Here is a 20,313-nt window from a genome sequence, read left to right as displayed (position 1 = left end):
CAACATGTTCCTAATTTTCGAGAAACCAGCTCGCGAATTCCGCTCCGGAATATTCGCGCGAGGTTATCGCGGTGTCAACACTGAGGGATGAAAACATGCTCTAAATTCTAATTACCAGTTCGAAAGCTTCCGCATTGTAAACGGCGCCGAGTACTTTGCGAAGTAACGCGAGAAACGATTTACAGCGAAGGGAGTTTTGTGGAGCAGACGAAACAAAAATATAAAGCAACACGTTTTGTACCGGCGTTGGTGTTAAGAAACGTCTTTGTTGCGAATGGGCAAGATCAAGTATAGAGTCTTTAATAAATACGTACGTATATTAAACTTATTATTGTTCGTGGATTCGTACCAATCATTGTCACTTGAAATGTTCAATTAATCGTTCGTTCTACCCACTCGTGTCGTATTGAGAGTAAACAATTAAGAGTGTCCCACTTTACCACGCAATGTAGCTCGCTTAAAAATCTATCAAAAACTTAATTATCTTGATTGATAAATAAAGGAATACTAATTAGAAGGATACTAATAGTATCGCAAAGACAGTTTAAAAGTCAATCAGTGTAAGTCCACTTTTCTTTGAAAATGAGTTACGCAGTGCAAATACATCTTTATTATAAGATATTTCCGTTGATAAATCAATATACTCGATTTCTTCTCAAATAAACAACAGATAGCAGCACTTACTTAAAATAGAAAAAACAGAAAATGAAATAAAACAATTAAATATTATTTATTTTACTTATTTATAATATATAAACATTGCGCATCGCGTTATTAGTGACATCGTTATTCTTTTACAGCTATAATTTGCAAAGTCCATATTTATCTCAATTTTAAGGTCAATGGACTTACACCGATTGGCTTCTCTGAGCTGTCCATTAAATAGAGACTGTTGATTCCAGCATTGTCAATTACAGTATACCATGGTACAGTTGCTAGCCGTAAGTGTACTCCCCGCTAAATGCTTCCCCCACTACGACTAAATGTGGTTCGATTCTCTTTTACACGAGGAGAATACGTGGCGCTAGAGGAGAATCGAGCCATATGCGATGGTAGAAGGGGAAACGTAAAGACTTTTTCTGACAGGTCTGCACCACCGCACAGCATTAGATTCCCGTTCCAACGATTAGCAATATCATAAAGTTCTTGCACGAGCCTATTAAATAAATTAATTCATTCGCTTACAGTAGTCCCCGTTTAATGGACGCAGGCTCAGGTCCGCGTCGCGTCTTTTATCCGGGGAGGTAGGTGTTCTGGAAATTGCCGGCTGTTATCTTCCCTCGTTTCGCTCTCTTCTTGAGTGCATTGGAGACGGGGAGTGAGAAACATCGTGCGCGAGTGAAATAGAGAGAAAAAGGTTCGAGCATTTCCGCGAATTGGTGGGGGATAACTCCGCTTCCATTAAGCACGGAAAAAATGCGTCTATTAAGCGAGAACCACTGTACATACGTACCACAATAAAAGTCGCGCGGAATCTAAAAGAGGAACTTTTTCATCATTTTTATGGAAGCCGCTTCTGCAACCCTTTACAGTTCACTTGGTGTACACGGTATATTAATTACGTGGAATGTTTACAATTAAACGGCGGTGCTTTATGCGCCCGTGGCAAGTTCTTCTGGATAAACTCCGGCAGAATACATATTTTCGCAAAGCTGGAGATAAACATCGTTTTCTACGCGTTGCAACGTACGCGTTCATCGACGCAGTCAATTTTCATCTGTGCTATATATTAAATGCTTTCTGAATTGCGCAAATGTGCAAAAGGACTCGCAATTTGTTCTTGCTGCACGGTTTTGTAATCCCTCGATAGGGTGCGGTAGAAGAATTATATGTTTTTATCTTTTAATTTGATATGCCCGATCTGCACGAACAACGAAAAATATCCACTTTTTAATTTGGTACACGGTGCAAAAAAGTTTCTGCATTTAAATGTAAAATCGAGAATCGATAAATCGATAACCAATTAGATAAAAATACACACATTTGGAGTAGCGTTATTCAATCATTTTTATGAAATATTGCGAATGTCTAATGAAAATATTTTTATAAACATTTTTCTCGATCACGAAACAGCATTTCCAAATTGTTTATTCACTGTATAATTGACAAATCGTATCGATTTGAAATAAGTTACACAATTTTCAACCTTACTGCAAATATGAATTATCTATAAAAATATAAAAATCTAAACACGTGTTTCTCTAAAGGTACATAGATTTTAAATAGCCCCACTACATCTCCATATTATTCCACAGAATAAAATAATACCACGCGCAAATGAGCCCAACTATCTTTATACCAACTAACGGATCGTCATCACGATGTTCGACGCTTGTAAAGGAATTACCAATATTCCATAAAAAGCGGCCTTTTATCGCCGGAATCGTGTCCCATAAAGCGCTAAAAAAATATAAATCTGTTCCGCGGCATATCGGAAACCCGGGATCGTCCACAAAAATGTATTCGCTTTGATAGTGCGCCGCGTTTGAACGGTCAACAGGACTCGTTCGTTTTCGAAATAAAAAGGACGTACCGGCAAGAGGAACGCCGCGTATCCACCGTTCCAAAAATGGCGGAAGATCAGCTGTCGTAACGATTTCCCGCGGCGCGCGGTCCTGGCAATTCTCGTTGACGCCCGTTGCAAAAAGGAAGCGGACTAGAAATTGAAACCGGTTCCTCGAACTCGCGTTATCCTTTACGATCCTGACCGGGAACGATGCTCGGCCTTGTTACAGCCGCGCATCGGCTTTGCCCCGGAGCTAGAGCTCCGCGCGCGCGCTATATGACCGCTGTAATCCAGATCGTCATAGACTGCAATGTTATTGCTGTTACGTGCGTTCGACGTTGACCCCCTCGTGGAAGCGACGCGACGGTGATAATTGGACCGGGACAGGTCGCGCGCGGTGCTCGAGCTCCAAGAATTTGCCGACGTTTTGTCAAAAAGTTTACCTTTTCAAATCCATACCCATTCAATTTGTATTGGGTGTACCGAGATTCTTTGGGACAGGATAGGGAGCATTGTTTCCAACAATTTACCGACGTTTTGTTAAAAGTCAACCTCCCGGAACCGATACCCCATGCAATTTGCATTGTTTTCTAAGGCTATATTGGGATTTCCTTGGAACGGGCGCATTCTTTCCAACAATTTATCGAGGTTTCGTTAAAAAGTCAAGCTTTCGAATCTGTACTCGTGCAATTTGCATTGTTTTCTAAGCGTCTGTCGGGTTCTTTTTTGGGCTGCGGAGGATTGCTTCCAATTTTGCGACATCTCGCCGATAATTAGTTCGATAATTAGAATCGACATCAGTCAATTTGGATTGTTTTCTAAAGGCCTCTTGGCCTTAAAAATTAAGCAAGGCAATGGTTTTGAATTTTCACTCCTACGAATACAGTAAATTCTTCCTAGAAGGCCCGGATCTCGATAATTGCGAAATAATAAACCTAAAATGAGTAATTTTTGTTGCTCCAGTATTAAATCTTCGTTTTCGAGGAAAATCAGTTTGGAAATCCGACAAATTTGAATGCTCTAATATTTCGAAAAAGTAAAACTGGTCAAACGTGTCAGTCGATATGTTGCCTTACATAAGAATAACCAGATTAAATTTACATATTCTGCAAGTTTTATTAGAATTATGCATTTGATCAAGATAATTCCATCATTTCATGCAATCTCCATAATTTCATTAATTGATAAAACAACATTCACTGTGAAGTCTGTTTACACGATTTTTATTGCAGTTTCACATGCCGAGATTAAATTTCCGATAAAATCTAAACAAGCTATTTCCAGCCCCGAATATTTGCTACCCAACCCTATTTAAGCTTTCATATCACTATATCGAAAATGCCGTTCAATGCGCTTTTATTTTTTCTAGAAAAGAACCTACTACATAGCACGGCAGCGGCTATCAGCGTTTTAATTCACCGGAGGACGCAGCCGGTGTAATCGCAGTCTAATAAAGCAAAATACTTATCGGCGCGTGTCCCCCTTGACGCGTTCATATTATCCAAAAAATATTTGGTCAAGCCGATTTTACAGTACGTAGGTAAACAGTCGCGAGCTCGCCCGTAGGCACGTCGATTAACCATCGCTCGTTGATTAACATGGACGCTTTACTCATATCGCGCCCCTCTCCCCGCGCCCCGTTTTCGCTACGTCCATCCTCCCCAATTAATTAGTCACTGCGATAAGCCCGGCCAATACGTCGACGGTTCCGAGCGATACCGAGTGGAGGGGATCGAAAAGTAGCGGCGATCTTGATTGCTGAAAGCAAACGGGACCAGCAGCTTCATTTAGGATATACTATTTGACAATGCATCGACAGCCTCTGTTGTGGTCCAGTTACCGGTAATACGACGAGGTGCGCGGCTAGATTACGGTTAGTCGTTAATGGGTTGACTAATGCGATGAAGATCGTCGACGATCGGAGCCGTCGAATTTGTCTAACGTGACCACTGAAAAACAGTGACGTAGCGCGACACTTTTTCACCCGGTAAATTATAACGCTATTCGCGCGGTATTTGTTAACACGCGACAGCAATATACGCGATCTGAATTTGCGCAGTCAAGCGAGGTCGTTGCTAAACTCTAGAATTAGCCAAAGAATTGGAAATTGTCGTTATAGTCATTGATCCCAATATTTGCGGAGCCTTCGAATTTCCGCAAAGTTTAATGGAACGTTGCAGAAAATATCAATAAAATGAAAACTCGGTGAAAGAAAATATTGAGAAAAATTCATCCGAGAAAGTTTATACATTAACAAGGAAAATAAAAGTCGAACTTATATCAAATGTTTAATTAATATGCACTTGTACTTATTAATAATATGTACTTTATTCAATTAATAATACTTTAAGAAGACGAAGATAGACGAGAAAATAAATTAAACATTCGCACGTCATTCGATGGAATGGACTGTATAATATACGGAGTGCTCCAATCTAAATTGGGTCACCTAATTATCTTTTCTAACTGTAATGCTACAAGTGTTTCTGAAACCTGAAATCTCATCCGAGGTAAGTTCCAAGGTAATTCATAAGTTTCAGAAATTAAGGTCACTTGATAGTCATGCTATTATAGTGGATGAATAGAACGAAGAAGATAAATTAGCTAATTTGATTTAGCTGAAATACCGTGCACGTATTATGCACTTTAATACCTGTACGATAATTATGTACGAATAGAATTAAGTCACGTTATTGTAGCATTAACGTGCAATTTGTACGAATATGTGCTACGCGAATAACCAGTCTCCGTCAGAATAATCGTGGATATACCAAAGTTCGAATATCTAAATTTCGAAAATAGATTCCTCTCGGTCTGCAAAAAGTATCTAAAATTTTCTCTTGGTTTAAATTTTCTCCGTGACCTTTCCGATTCGTTTCCACACAATTGGAAATCAAATAAAATCTTTCTCATAGTCAGATTTTATTTTCAAATAAAATCGAAATGGAATTTCAATTTCGTTTCAAAGCGAGAGTGCTCCAGTTAATTGAGGAGAACGACGATGGTAAAGCGAAAAATATTTAATCCGTAGCGAAAGGAGTAATTAAGGGCCGCGGCGGTGGCGGTCTTCTTTCAAGAACTACGCAACGTTGTTTTAATAGTTCCAAAATGGCTTCTAGGATAATTATATTTGCGGTACTTGTTATCTTTAACTGCGCGTGGGACGAATCCTCGACGAGCGAAGCTCGTTTCTCTCGAGAATGGCCGACTGTCCTGGCCGTTCAAATATATTCCACGATGTTCCGAAGCTTGAAGCTTCGAGTGGCCGTAATCGTAAGCATCGCGAACGGTAATTTCGATCTCGAAATATCGCAAATTATGGCAAACATACCGTAGAAGAAACGTGTAACAGCCTTCCGTGCGGCACATTTTTCGGCGAAATGCCTACCTCAAAACTGTGATACGGCATCGATTAAATAATTAAGAACAATTCCGTGTACAGATCACGGTAGGTGCGACCGATGAATATGTTGTTAATACAACATGTTCGCTAATGAGAGCTTGAAACAGTTCCAAAAGTTGCTGTTTACGGCTGTTATCATTACGAGGCTTTTGCTATTAGCGAGGAAGGTTCCTACCACCGGCGGTTTCGGTATCTCTGAACTCCGCCGGTTGCAAACTGACATCCGAATGTATTCTCTTCAGTATTTTGTAGATATTCGGAGTAAACTGCTCGCGTAAGCACCCGATTACGAAACGATTGCAGAGGAGGAGAACGAACGAAACACGTTGCGCGTATTACAGCTTGAAATTTAAGAAGCATCTAACAACAGACGCCATCGCGAAGTTTTACGGCCAGCACATTTATTTGTAATCCGTGAGGACGAGCGACGCTTTCGATTATGCCTTTCGATATTTTTTCATTATTCCCGCGATTACTTTCAGCTTCTGCGAGAGGATAACGTTCCCGCTGCTATCCGATCCATTTCCGATTCCTGCTCGCATATACCGTCCTTAACCAATCATCGGATATCCCAGCGTCTAAGGCAGGATCCGCTATGTACCCAGGCTCGTACACTTTCTGATTCTTCAGCCGCGATGCATCGTATTCGAGTCTATGTCACGCTGTGAATTGTGTCACGTCATTTTCACGCAATTTTAATTCAGTTCGCAAATCAAATGCGGAAATGGAAACGGAGATAGGCGACGGGGACGTCGTTCTTCATATAGCATTACTATTTCCATGAACAGTGGACAACTGATACCGTGATACTCTCTTATGCAACGTAATGTCTGGTTGGTCCTGTTGAATTTATAATTAATTTTCTACTTAATGGACGGATCATCTAAATTTGGAGGAAGCTGGAATAGACGGTTGGAAGCTTCGTTCCTCGATCAACGGTAATGCGACAGTTGAAAAGTGGCGCGAAGTGAATTTTCATCAATTACTGAACAGCATGGGACAGATAACGCTGTGAGATCACTCTCTTCATAATAACGCGATTGCGCTCTAATAATAGTGGTACTTATTCAAACAATGCTCAGTCTTTCATGATATACTTCATTCATTGAAGTCTGAGAGGATCTCATTTATTACCTTGACGTTGGAAATTATGATACTCTTCGGTTGCAACTGCTTCATAGAGATTGAATCGCACGTACAACACGTTCAATTCGTTAGAGCCTTTAATTAACACTGGCACGCAAGCATTATTCAAGACGGGCTCGCATAAAGATAAATTCGGTTAGAGTCGTAGCGAAATACCAAATGATCTCACTGTAATCCTACAGTCCAATTACACATTATTTTCGGACTACACGGACGAGTCTACTTGATCGATGGTGTTGCTGTTTTTGAGAGCTTCACGATATTATCAATTTCGTACTGTTTTAACTGAATTGAGTTTTCCATAAGCTTATTAAAAAGACTTACTCCAGAACAAGACCTTAGACATCTTTCGACAGCGCGTAGATGGAACTAAGTCTGACTGTAACAATTAGATTGCTTGTATACAATAAAATTATCTATACCAATTGTAAGATACAGGAGCTACGTAGATATTTATTTTATTTGATAATAATTTCGGTCGGTTGAAAATAATACAACAGTATTAGATTTTCTAAATATGTTCAATATTTTGTATTTGACACACTCATTTTTGACATAAATGCATAAAATCCACCGTCTACTAACAGCACCATCAAAAACGGTCATGCGAAAGTAATAAGATCTTGTCATACTCTGAAATATGCACAAAAACATGCTAAAATGTTCGCCGTTCATAGAAGTCAGCAGACCAGAAACATAAAAGCGCCGCGTACATTTTATAGCAATATATTCGCGCAAACTGAATTTTTCCGAGATGTTTAGGATGTAAAAGAATCAAAATGCACTACGATCTGTATCTTTGTAGTCTCAGTTTCGTTAATCGATTCTGGGCAGTTAAACGTGTCCGCGATAAGTAAACTTGCTGAGCTGGTTAAAAAGAACGACTTCAGATTTTTCGTTTGAAAATTGCTGAATCGATGCTCGCGTTCGATGCTTTTGCCTAAATGTTACTTTCACTGCCAGAAAAAGCGTCGGTAGGTTGAGCGTTAAAAAAGTGAAACATGCATCTGTCGACGACAAACGAAACAAAGTAAATACAGTAATGTCTCCCTTACTGACGCTCAGATTGTCCACAAAAATGGACAATTTGGGAAGAAGAGATACGATTGTGCGAGCCTTGTGGCACATTTTTTATGGTTATCGCTTGTCAACAACTATAAAAACGAGCCGCAAGGCTCGAATAATCGTGGCGGACGATAACAGCGATCCAGGTTCCAAGGTTACGAACACCGGCGGACACCAAAGACCTCCGATGATCGCATTTCGCAGATAGAGGAGGGTCGGTGGCTCGCAGAGACATCGCGGGACCCGTGCAGCGTCGCGATAGAAATCAACCGAATCGAATGTACAAGAAAACGATGCAAGGATTACCTCGGGACATCTTGCGCGTTTGGTATTTTCGACAAATATACGAGTGGTCTTTTGGCGGCTATTGAGTACGTCGTTCCGCGGAATCCGTGGTGGTCCATGAAGGAGAAGGGTGGGGAACGGCGGAGAGGGAATTATGAGGGCAGGAAAATCTCTCACAACTCGTGCGACAGAACGAACGGACGGTAATGTTCCGCGGTCGGACAGAAATGAAATTCCGGTGATATAACCGTTCGAATTCACGGATAGTCGGGGTGGCCAGAGGGGGTCCTGGCGGTGGGCGAGCACGGAGGGATGGGTGGACGGTAAATCGTCCCGATAAATGGGCAACGCCACTTCTTCTGCCGCGTACGTGCACCGTTTCTTTTCTTTTGGCTCCGGCGGAGTCACCGGGCCGCGTCTGCTTCTCGGCGAGCCACGTACCAAGACGATGGTCCTTTTTGTCGGCTACGTTGACAGCGTTTCCAGTTTCTCCGCGGTGCCATTCTGCTTCCAGCCGCGCAACCTGCGATGTAAGAAGATTGATTAGCGACGCTGACGATGATACGGACGCGGCCTCGGTCTGCCAAGGTACGCGACGCAATCAAAAACTCTTCTGGCTGATGCAAAATAAAATCGGGGCATGTGTGTACAATAGCATGATCAAGTATCCGGACGTATGGGTGGTTCTTGCTTTTACTGTTTATGATGCAATCGAGATCACTGTGTGTTCATTTAGCTTTACAGATATCAAGTTGCAAACACATAATACAGCCGGTGCTGGGTAATATTTGAAGGCAAAATAATTCAATGCTGCCTTAAATAATAGATTCTTCGTAATTTTAACACTATACCGTCCGCAGATCTTAGATATGATTCTTCAGTTTGACGCCGGCATAATAGCTTGGAAATTTTAGATTTTAAAAAAATATTTCGAAGATGGCGGTAATATAAATTCCTAAAATTAAGATATGTCATCCAAGAATTTTCGTACTTGATTCTTAGTTAAATAAGCACAATGCTATAGTTAGCTTGCTGCCCTTTAACACCCAAGAAATATAGTTCAAACGTTATCTCAGTTTTTTAAAATGGCACCAAAGTGGTACCACCGGACGGCACAGTGTTAATAAAATAGTATTTCAGATAGGAAGTGAAATTTCAGTAATTAAAATATTGTATTTCGATAATCTCAAGTATAAAATAAAATACTTCATTTTTTAACACGGTTGTATATATATATATATATATATATATTGCGATTTCTTGTCTCTTAAGTATAGTCGCTGTTTTATTGCGATTTCTTATCTCTTTTCTAATTAAGTTTAAAAACATGTTGTTGATTGTAGATAATCTGGAATAGTTGGGAAACAGTATTTATGCGAGATATTAATTACGCGAGTCGAGTAATTTAGCTGTGCAATAATCATTATCAAAAACTATAGTGCTCTAGAGCTTACTGGAGCTAGATAGGCATCTGTCTGGAAACTCTCTATGCTGTTAGCGTCAATACTGCCCTTCTGAAACTGCACTCAAGTTTTCGGTAATTATTGCCGTCTTATTACCCCTTTGATAGCTGTAACGTATACACAGCTGCGAGTATAGCGTGTTAGTGGACATCTTCGATATAATAATATTTCATAGGGTATAGTACTTGGACTATTCCTATCCGAGATGTCTGAAACTATTCAAACTTACGGATTCTCATTTATTTTTTCATTTCGCAACTTGTATAACACATAATTCTGAAATACTGATATAAAATAACAATAATTGGATCGAATGCTTATTCGACCTTCGACCCGTTCAAGGCGAAAAGAATTATTATTCTACACTCGCCAGTACTTTTATGTATTACGAAATTGCGGATTTTATGAATTTATAGCGCGTGTCCATATGCAAAGCACAATAATTTGTCAAGTTTCATACATATTTCATTCTGCGAGTTCCGGTAGAATTCCTTTTTTCATAAATCGCCCACGGAAATTCGAATTTACATAAACATCTCCAATCCCTTTATCACGAAGAAATTACATTTTAAAGTAAAATGAGGAAGAATCTCTATTTTTAATAAGAAAATATTTTTCTATCCGGCAACGATGAAGTACACCACCCGGATCGCGATTGCCAATCAACGATTCCACTGTTGCCCGGACCGATGGAAAGAAGATATTCCCGAAAAGTTTTGACGAACTTCGAATAAGGTAAAAGAAACGTGACCGAACAAACGCGAGGGTCGGCGCGCATACACCCGGGTTACAGTAAACGCGTTGAACAAACACGCCCGCGCGTGTTAACAAATCGTCCCATGCTGGAGTTTAAATTACGGCGAACAAACCGGTCGAGATCTGCCGGCTATTAAGAGGAACTTCCGGTTTTGACAGCGAGAAAATTAATATGCCGCGGACCACAATTATTATCGCGAAGCATTCTCAAAACAAAAGTTGCGTGTTTAATCGATCGCAACACGTACGCGGTTCCATTTATAGAAAAGTAAGTTATAAACATCGGCGAGTACGCTGACGGTGGTCACGTAGGTTTTAATAAGCGTAGCAATTAAGGGTTAATAACCAGAGGCGCGAGCAAGAGAGCCATCGAGTCGCTCACCGATCCGAAATAATTTTTCATAATCCGCCATTCGTCTTTCATTTTCCGTTCCGGCCGGACACGCGCCGCACCCATTCAAGCCGGCCCCAGCCCTTTGTCCCTTTCTTTTCTCCCGCGGCCCCCGGATAATCGATGGGAAGAGCCCGCAGGGAAACGAGACCACCAAGATTCAGATTTAACCTAATTTGCCGAACGAATTGCTCTGTCCCTCGTGATTGGTCGTATAACGGTATTGGCCATAGGAACGGGGTTGCGACGGGCTGTTGATTCAGAGGACCGAAGCCCCCGGGGGTGGCCGGAGGGTGGCCGGGGGTTGGCAGACAGGCTCGACGCGTCCGAGGAACGCCGGAATCGGCCACAGATCAAAGTAAATTTATGCTTTACAAATTCTAGAGGGACGGGGGCCGAAGCGCGAATACATACGCCGGCCATAGTAACGCAGAAGTATCGACAGCATCGCGGACAATGGAAATTTAATAGCGACGATCCGTGATCGGTGATCGCCAGTCACCAAGCTCTGCTTATCCCAACTCGTCAAACCTGGAACGTAATATGCGTCGATCGTGCTGCTTATCTCTCTCCCTCTCCCTCTCTCTTTCTTTCTCTCCCTCTCCCTCTCACTATCGCTTTCTCTCTCTCTCTCTCTCTCTCTCTCTCTCTCTCCCTCTCTCCCTCTGTCTCCTTCTCTCTCCGTACTTTTCTCTGCATACTTCTCTCCTTCTCTCTCTATCTTTCTCTGCATACTTCTCTCCTTCTCTCTCTCTACTTTTCTGTCTATACTTCTCTCCTTCTCTTTCTACTCTTTTCTCTACACTTCTCGCCTACTGTCTCTGCTACTCTCTATATACATCTCACCTTTTCTCACAGTTTTTGTCTCCCTTCTCCTCTTCTTCTTCCATTCCTGCGCTCTTTCACGATCTTGGTGTGATTTGCGATCGACGTTTCATTTAATCCTGCCTCGATCGATAGAAACAAATCGAGCTCCGAAAAGAAACTCCGATTAAATGTAGAACCTTTCGTTAGCTCGAGGGAAACCGGAAACGCGACGTTTTCGTGATGGAGCCTTGCTTCTCGAGTCTAATTAACATGGTGACGCTCATACTCCCGTTTTTTCCGACTTAATTATCAAATTTACAGTAGGTAAATAATCGATGTAATAAGGGGCAAACAATTTCTTTATTAAATACTTCATGAAGATAAAGAACAACATATTTACATAATGTTCTCCTTGTATTTCACACGATGAAACAATATACCGGATAAACTGTTTTTTTATACCTATCGCAGCGAGCACTATGTATATTTGCGTTAACACATTGACGGTTAGAGTCACGTACACGTGCCTCCGCGAAAATTTTAATTATAAAAATCGATTCAGCGCAGTTTCTTTTTTTATAAAGATCGTGTCGATGTTATTATCAAAATTTATCTTGTTTATATTATTAATTAAGTATATCATAATTGCACTATTAAAAAAGTGTACCATAATTACGCTATCGATAGAAAGATTGTATCATTCGCAGAATACTAACGTTAATGGTAATATATTTGGCTCTCGCGTTAATAATAATATATTTGAACAGACAGATATTAGTCAGTTTTGTAGGACGCAGATAATTTTCCAGTTAATAATTTTCCAGATAATTTCAGTAAATTCTTTAACGCTTTACAGCAGTTCAGATATTTTTGAAGAATCGTTCTGTGATATTTATACATTCGTAGTAAATGTTCGTAGTGAGTAAGGATCAACGTAAAGGGAAGGAGATGGTCAGAAATAATTTACCATGAATAATAAAAGTAACTGCTGATCGTCAACAATTTTTAAGCAAGCAAATACGATCTTCCATTCTGAAATAATCGATGATGCGTGAATCATGGAGATTCATTGCTCCGAAGTCCCGTATACTGTAGACGCGTCGAAATATGTTGCGGTGCCTGCATGGACAAATAGATATCATGATACATGTAGCAATGTATGTACGGTATTTGCAAATTAATATCAACAGCAATTTGTATCGGTACAACAGTTAGACTTCTATTTTGGTTGATCGTTAGAGTATGGCTGGAAGTTGGGACGAAGGTCGAAAGAATTTACTAACATTTGTACAATAAATAGATCTTTATAGAACAAAAAGAAAAGTTAAGAAGAATACATAAAACTTTGATAAAGCTAAAAACTGCAGATCAAGATTTTGTTACTGAAAAAAAGATTCAGCTCTTTCAACAACACGGATCTGGAAAATTTATCTCTCCTTCCCATTTGTTAATTTTTATAATCAACATACTTTCCAACGAATAATGATAATGATATCGAACAAAAAATTAAACTGATACCGGGGATTGACGCCACGCAACAAACTGAGAATGTCGGCGATGTGGAGGTAAACTGAAACAGAAGCAGGTTTCACGGAACTTGAGTGTTGATGCATGCATACAGTAACATTAGCAGAGGAGGGAAGCAAAGGGAAAACTGCACGAGTGTCGGAGAAATTCAACACACTCCTTGTTCTTCACAGGAACACAGCGAAACGCGATTCTGCTATAATTGAATAATTAATTAAACGAAACTGATCTTGCCAGTTCCACGCACTCGGGCTCAAGCGCGGTCTATTTATACGGACGCAACGAGGCACGGAAATTGGGACAGACACTGTCCGGGCCGCATCACCCTCGAAAAGCTTATGAAAACGTTATTAAACAAAATACGTAGATACGTGTAACGCGTCGCATCCCACGGCGGCGCCGCGCCGGTTCTTGAAAAGCTGGCCGAATTTCAGAATTTCACACGATTTTCATAAAAATTCGTATTCTTATCTTCCCGTGCTCGCTGAATTCCACAATTTCATTAAAAATGCAAAACACGAAACAGGCCGGCTGATATTACCGGTATAAATGTAATTTATAAGATAATTCTCGTGAAAAGTGATTATAACGTTAATTTCAAAATGTCCTCGGAAATAATTATATTAATATTTTCATTTTCTACAATTTCCACGAAAGAAACCACACGTTTCTGTGGAAACGGGGATTGTTGTGCAAAATAAAGACGATTCGAATCGATTGCAAGAAGCAACAACAAAATAAAATCTTTCATTTCCTTTAATTATTTGAATAAGGTGAAATTAATGCATGGATGTGCTTAAATTTTTACAGTTAGTTTAAATTGCATTTTTTTTTATTATTCATTTTAATTGTAAATGCATAAAATGTAGATAGTTATTTTTATAGCACTGTTATTTATCCGTAAACTGCATAAATGCAGCCTAATTTCAAGTGTTTGTATTTTGTTGAAAATTGTTTATAGTACAATATCTACAGTGTTACAAAATTTATCGTTATGCGAAGTCGTCCGTATTTGGTTAGTCCCAGCGAACGGATTATTAGTTTTGTTAATTTTTAATGAATTAATCAGCATTTGCGAATTTCGTATTACCAGCGGTATCGCTATTTGCTATTAATTTAATGACCGCGGCAAACACAGCTGGCACGGAACAGCAAGTAAATAAATGTCGCTGACCGAATTTCGCATTTTTATTTATACTTCGCTTTTTAATAAATCGTTGAACGACCGACGTTTATATAACATTTCTTTTTCTCTCTGTGTACGCTATAAATCTGCCGTAGCAGCAAAAAGCTGCTACATAGCCCGAATTGAAATTTGGCCAGCTCTTGAAGAAATGGCAGCAGCGTGCCATCACATGCGACTGGCGTGCTCGTGAAAATTCTCCCCGCCGAAGATAAGCCTCTGTAGGGCCGTAGGAGAGCAACTCGCCGGTTATATTTACTCGGTCCTATGCAAATGAGATAACATCTTCGCCATAATTAGTAAACCTTTTGAAGTAGGTCACGCCAATTATTCAGCTGGAAACCATTTGTTTCCGGCAAATAAGCGTTCGCGAAATAGTTAGCGACCGTATTTCGGGCCAATCTGATATTTACCTTAACTACGCGAGGTGTATCATTCAGCCGAGCCACACACACACTCAGAGAGAGAGAGAGAGAGAGAGAGAGAGAGAGAGAGAGAGTGGGAGAGGGAGAGAGAGGGAGGGAGAGAGAGGGAGAGAGACACACACAGACGGTGGATTATTAAAAGGATACTCTGCGGACCGGTAATGGGCTAGATGGACGGACACGGCTGAGCTTAAATAGAAGTTAAACAGAAACCGGCGCCGACACACGTCTTTGCGCTCAAAGTAAGCACTAATTTGATCAAATTGAACGCCGCTGAAGGGCAGCGCGCGGAAACTTTAAACGAGGGGGTTGTATCAAACGTTCTTTGCAGGAAGCGATTTTAATTGGCCCTGTGCTACGGGGATGGCCACAGCGCGCGTGGCCTCGCCGAGCCGCGCTGCTTCATCTTTTAGGCAATAGCCAGCTGAAGAATTACATTTAATATCGAACTGAAGGATTTTGTTTGCGACGCTCCGCGCAGCGCGCTACGTGCGGCTTTTAATCGGATTTCATCGATCGCAATCCTGTGTTCCCGAGGATTTTGTGTATCTTCTCAATTAGTTTCGAGTGTGCTTATGCCGTTGCCAAGGTAACAGGAAATTTAGGATCCGCTCGGGACTTTCATGTTACTTTTTCAAGATGTTTGCCCCTTTAATTTGGTTCCTCCATTTTCATCCTGCTCATGGAATCGTGCAATTTTTCAGGTACCTTCTACGATTGTGCCATTCGATAGATCGCGAATAACAACCGCTTTCTGCGAATGTTTAACTCTCCACCATGACCAGGGGCGTGGTTATAGGGTGCCCTCGGTATAACGGTTTTTGATCGATTTTTCGTATTTAAATGGGTGCAAACATTTCGCCAAAAATGTGACATAGCAGGGCTGTTGGTGTGTCATATACAAAACAGTAAAACCATTTAAATAAGTTAAAAACACTGTTGTACCTCGAACTCGTTAAAATTGATAAGAATTAATAACATTACTCGTCGAGGGAATTAATATCGGTATAGCTTCCGTATCATGCAATTAATACAAACAATTTTTATATAAAAATTCGGTCATCCAACCACCAGATATGTAATTCGATTCTTAGAAATAACAGCAAATTTAATTATGTAAATAATTAATATATTATAATATTATTAAAATTAATACAATAAAGAAATAATTAAATATAATCAGCTAAGGTACAATAAGATTCGATTGGAAAAACAGAAATGATTTATAACCTACATTTTCTATGATCCCAGTGCAGATAATGAATGCGCATTATACGCAGTCCGTACCCTGACCGTCGACAAGCGAGCGGCCAAGATTTCTTCGAAAAGATACATCAAACATGTCATATATAGCGGATATTTACAAAAATGCTGGAATTCGCCGGAAAGCATTTCTTCCCCTGCTAATTTGTTCCGCGTAGCTCTTGTTTGTTCCGGTTCGAGTGCTCTATAAGCATTTGCAATGTAATTTCTTAAAGACAGGAGGACGCTTGCTTAGCATGCAGTGAGTAATCCGCGGACAACGCTCGCGCATCTCGTGCAATCTAATATTTGCAAGCGGCAAGTATGCGTTCGCCCAAAGACCGAGTAAATGCACGGTGACTTACGAATATCGTGTGCAGCACCGTAGCAGTCGCATCGGCCTGTTGCAACGGGTCGGGGAAGTTGCAGGCGGCGTTGCCGGTAAGACTCGCGGGGTCCACGGGAGCTCGTAAGCGTCGTGTAAATATTAAAGCGTATCAAGTCGAGCGTAACAAATATTGCGCTAGAATTTTAATTTTCAATATTGCCCGGAATTTCAAATCCGTCGCGGGCAGCCCCCGCTTCGCTCCCTCGCCCCGCGATTACCATCGCCGCGCGCCCCGCTCCAGGAATTTCGCCCATCCCGATATCATATCCCGGCGCATGTTTATGCATTTTTTATTTGCATCCGAGGCCGCGGATTCAGGCTTACAATCCCCGGCTCCCCCGTATACGATTACTCCCGGGCCGAACACGGAAATTCTGATTGCGATCAATCAGCTTTTGCTGCTTCAGATCTTCGCCGCGGCCGGAACAATAAAGCTGACGTTCGCCAAATGCATCTCTGACCTCCTTTGTAGTTCCATCATTGTTTACCGGCGGAAAAGCATTCGTCTGTTTCGTCGACTGTGTTTCACTGGATCGAAACCATTCGAACGTACGATGGTACATCGGTCGTTAGCCGAATCTTCCACTCGACCATGATTATGAATCGCTCCGACTATCCGCGGTGTCCCTGTGTGCGTGAACGCTTTAACGCGATTCCCCATACAGAATTGAAAATTAATTTTCATGGTGACCCATCGACCGTACCGAAAGTTCGAAGATCGTTCACCGGTTTTTTTTCGAGCATACGAAATTTAGGACGCGGACGTTCACGTTCGTAGATATATTAACACTATACCTATATATATATAGTAATAGGAATATAGTAATATAGTAGTAGTAGTGTAGTAGTAATATAGTAATATATATAGTAATAGTAATTGTATAATATGTCTATATAGTATATATATATACATATAATACAATTACTATTACTATACTATAGATATATTAACACTAAACCTACCAAGCAGTAATACTAACTGGCACGTACTGCTTCACAAAAGTGAGAAGACCGAATTTATTTAAAATTTGTAAAGTTTTTATTATAAAACTTGCTCCACTAATATAAACTTGTTCAAGCGTTTTCCACGAAAGAGTCTCGGAACTTTGCAAAATTGCAAAATAAGAAAGCGGTCACTTTGACCGCGGTAGGTTTAGTGTTAAATCACAGCAGACGTATTTTCGTTTTATTTTGCGACAACTGCTCGCACAGAGCCGCGCCAAATCTGAACAATCTGTATCAAATTGATCGCGGATTATAATGATTCAACGTCCCCGATGCATAAACTGTTCACGCGTAAATATTTGCCGTATTGTTTTTAATTGCGCGCGTTCGATGGTCGAATTCTATTCTCCGAGATCGATTGTTAATTTTTATTGACTCCCAGGGGACTGAACACCGGCGGAGGTCTATCCAGCGGGGTTCACACGATCGAAGGGAGGATGGAAATTCAATTTGATTCGATTAGCGGAACCGGGGGGAACGATTGTAACCGTGCCTCGAATCCTCGAGTGACCCAGTCTCCTCGATGATCACGATCCCAGATTTTGATAGTCATTTGATACCGGTCATTCGGGCCGGAGATAAGAGCCTCAATCTTTTCGCGATTGATATAGAACGCTCGGCGTGATTTTCAAGAAAATCTCGCGCAGAGTAACGCGAGGAGGAAACCGAAGGCTTTGCTAGAGATTATTTGGCACATTGTGGTAAGCTCCGATCGATAATGGATATATGTGCATACAGATAATGTACTTAGAGACGTGAAGAGGGACCTTGTTATTTTCAGTATTAACAAGAGAGCTCGTCAATGAGCGGAGCACAGTTCTAGAAACGAGTGTTACGAATCCAAAGAATGAAAGAAGTACGAGTGCATGCACGAATTTGCGTGATCGCGGATAATGGAGTCGAATGGAATAGTTTGAAAAATCTGGTTCTGAACAAAGAAAAGTAGAATTTACAAAATTCTAAATATTACACGCACGACCTTGTTATTTTCAGTATTAATAAGAGAGCTCGCCAATGAGCGGAGCACAGTTCTAGAAACGAGTGTTACGAATCCAAAGAATGAAAGAAGTACGAGTGCATGCACGAATTTGCGTGATCGCGGATAATGGAGTCGAATGGAATAGTTTGAAAAATCTGGTTCTGAACCAAAAAAAAAAGAAGAATTTAGTAACAAAAGATTCTAGATATTACACGCGCGTAATGTTTATTTTGAAACATTCATTGTATTTGTTTTGTCACATCGCGTTCATGAAAGTCGATGTAAACTGAATATTATTAAATGTTTTCGCATATTGAACTGTATAAAAATCCGTTACGACCATCTCTAGCGTCGGGGAAATATTCGCGAAAATATCGAAACACACCGATGTGACGGGAAACGTTTAGAAACGGATAGTCGAAAATCGTGAGAACGATGCTGAAAATTGTCTATAGCTTATCTTCGACCAACTGTTCCGAAAGGATCCGATAGCGTACTGGCCGGCAAACGTAATAAAATTCGCTATTACACCGATTACTCTTCATATATCGCGTTAGATGGCTCTCAAGAAGCGTTAGCCTCGATCGCATACTCCTTTTATAAGTGCGCCGTGATTTATGGAACGTATTTTGCCGGGCGAGCGCGACGGGGAAAAAATTGGGAAAACACGTGCGCCTTCTGTTCGTGTGCGTGAACATGTGCGAAATCGGCACTCGCCCGTTCCACCCGCTAGTGTTCGCGCGTTCGTACGCGTGCCGTTGTACGTGTGCGCGTGTGCGAGAGGTGTGGCGTAGTGCCCTTCTGTTAAGCGAGAAACGCGTTCGTTTGAAAATCAGGTAGAAACGGCAGTGTCACTCGATACGCGATCTCCGGTTGACTCGTCAAGAGACCCCCTCGGCTATCGATTGCCTTGTATTACAAATTCAACCGAGTCCCGTAGCTTCCGGGAAAATCCCGTGGCACTTTTCAGATATATATGTATATATATATATATATATATATATATATATCGCTTCCCTATATCGACGCCGACAGGGTCAAACGTGTCAGGATCATGATAAAGGTAAGGAAGAAACGATACCGATCGCTTTAACCGCTGAAAGACGCGGGAATTGTATGCGGCGCACGTCTGGCCATAATCGAGACGTTTCTACTATCTTCTCAAAACATGATACAGCGGACACGACCAAGTGCCGCGGAGGGACGCGTTGAAACCGGGGGAGAGATGGAGGGCGATAGAGGGCGGTGTAAAAAGAGATCGAACATCGGAGGGGGCCAATTTTCTTGAGGCGCTCGAATTGACCGACCCTGTTTGCCTTTTGCTTCGCTTATACTTTCGACTCGCATCCGATATCGGTATAATTCTGCCGATTGGTCGAAAGCCTCGGTGATGCTGCGATAAAAAACCGTCGGCGTGTTGCGTGCGTTTCTTTTTTTTTTGCGCATCGCTATACGGAAACCGGGAAATATTCGCGTCAGATTTTGGTCCTTGGTCTGATGACTGTTGCTAGTTACAGCGACGGCATAGTCTGTCAACTCGACCGACACTCGCGCAACATACGGGAAAAAATTGACTCCGCGGTTGAAACGCGTCGAAAGCGCGACGAATTTGCGGATCCATTCCATCGGGAACATTTCGATTTGAATGTTACACGCGTTCGTTTGTTTGCACGCGCTGGTTTTGCTCAATCATTTCGATTAGATTTCACACGGGGTTTTCACCTTTTTTTTTTCTTCTTTTT

The 20,313-nt window shown here is 41.2% G+C and overlaps 1 long non-coding RNA gene across 1 annotated transcript in view; it reads left to right on the top strand.

The window, feature by feature from the left end:
* Nucleotides 1–8,601: 8,601 nt before the first annotated feature.
* Nucleotides 8,602–20,313, top strand: part of LOC117223067 (uncharacterized) — a 150,256-nt gene continuing 138,544 nt past the window's right edge. The window contains exon 1 of the long non-coding RNA XR_004490833.2: nt 8,602–8,993. This is a non-coding gene — a long non-coding RNA (uncharacterized LOC117223067). The remainder of the gene's footprint in view (nt 8,994–20,313) is intronic.

This window comes from Megalopta genalis, chromosome 4, assembly GCF_051020955.1.
Source record: "Megalopta genalis isolate 19385.01 chromosome 4, iyMegGena1_principal, whole genome shotgun sequence".
In the NCBI taxonomy this organism is placed as follows: Eukaryota; Metazoa; Arthropoda; class Insecta; order Hymenoptera; family Halictidae; genus Megalopta; species Megalopta genalis.
The sequence above is the reverse complement of the archived record's forward strand: the minus strand, read 5'-3'. Positions and strand labels throughout refer to the sequence as shown.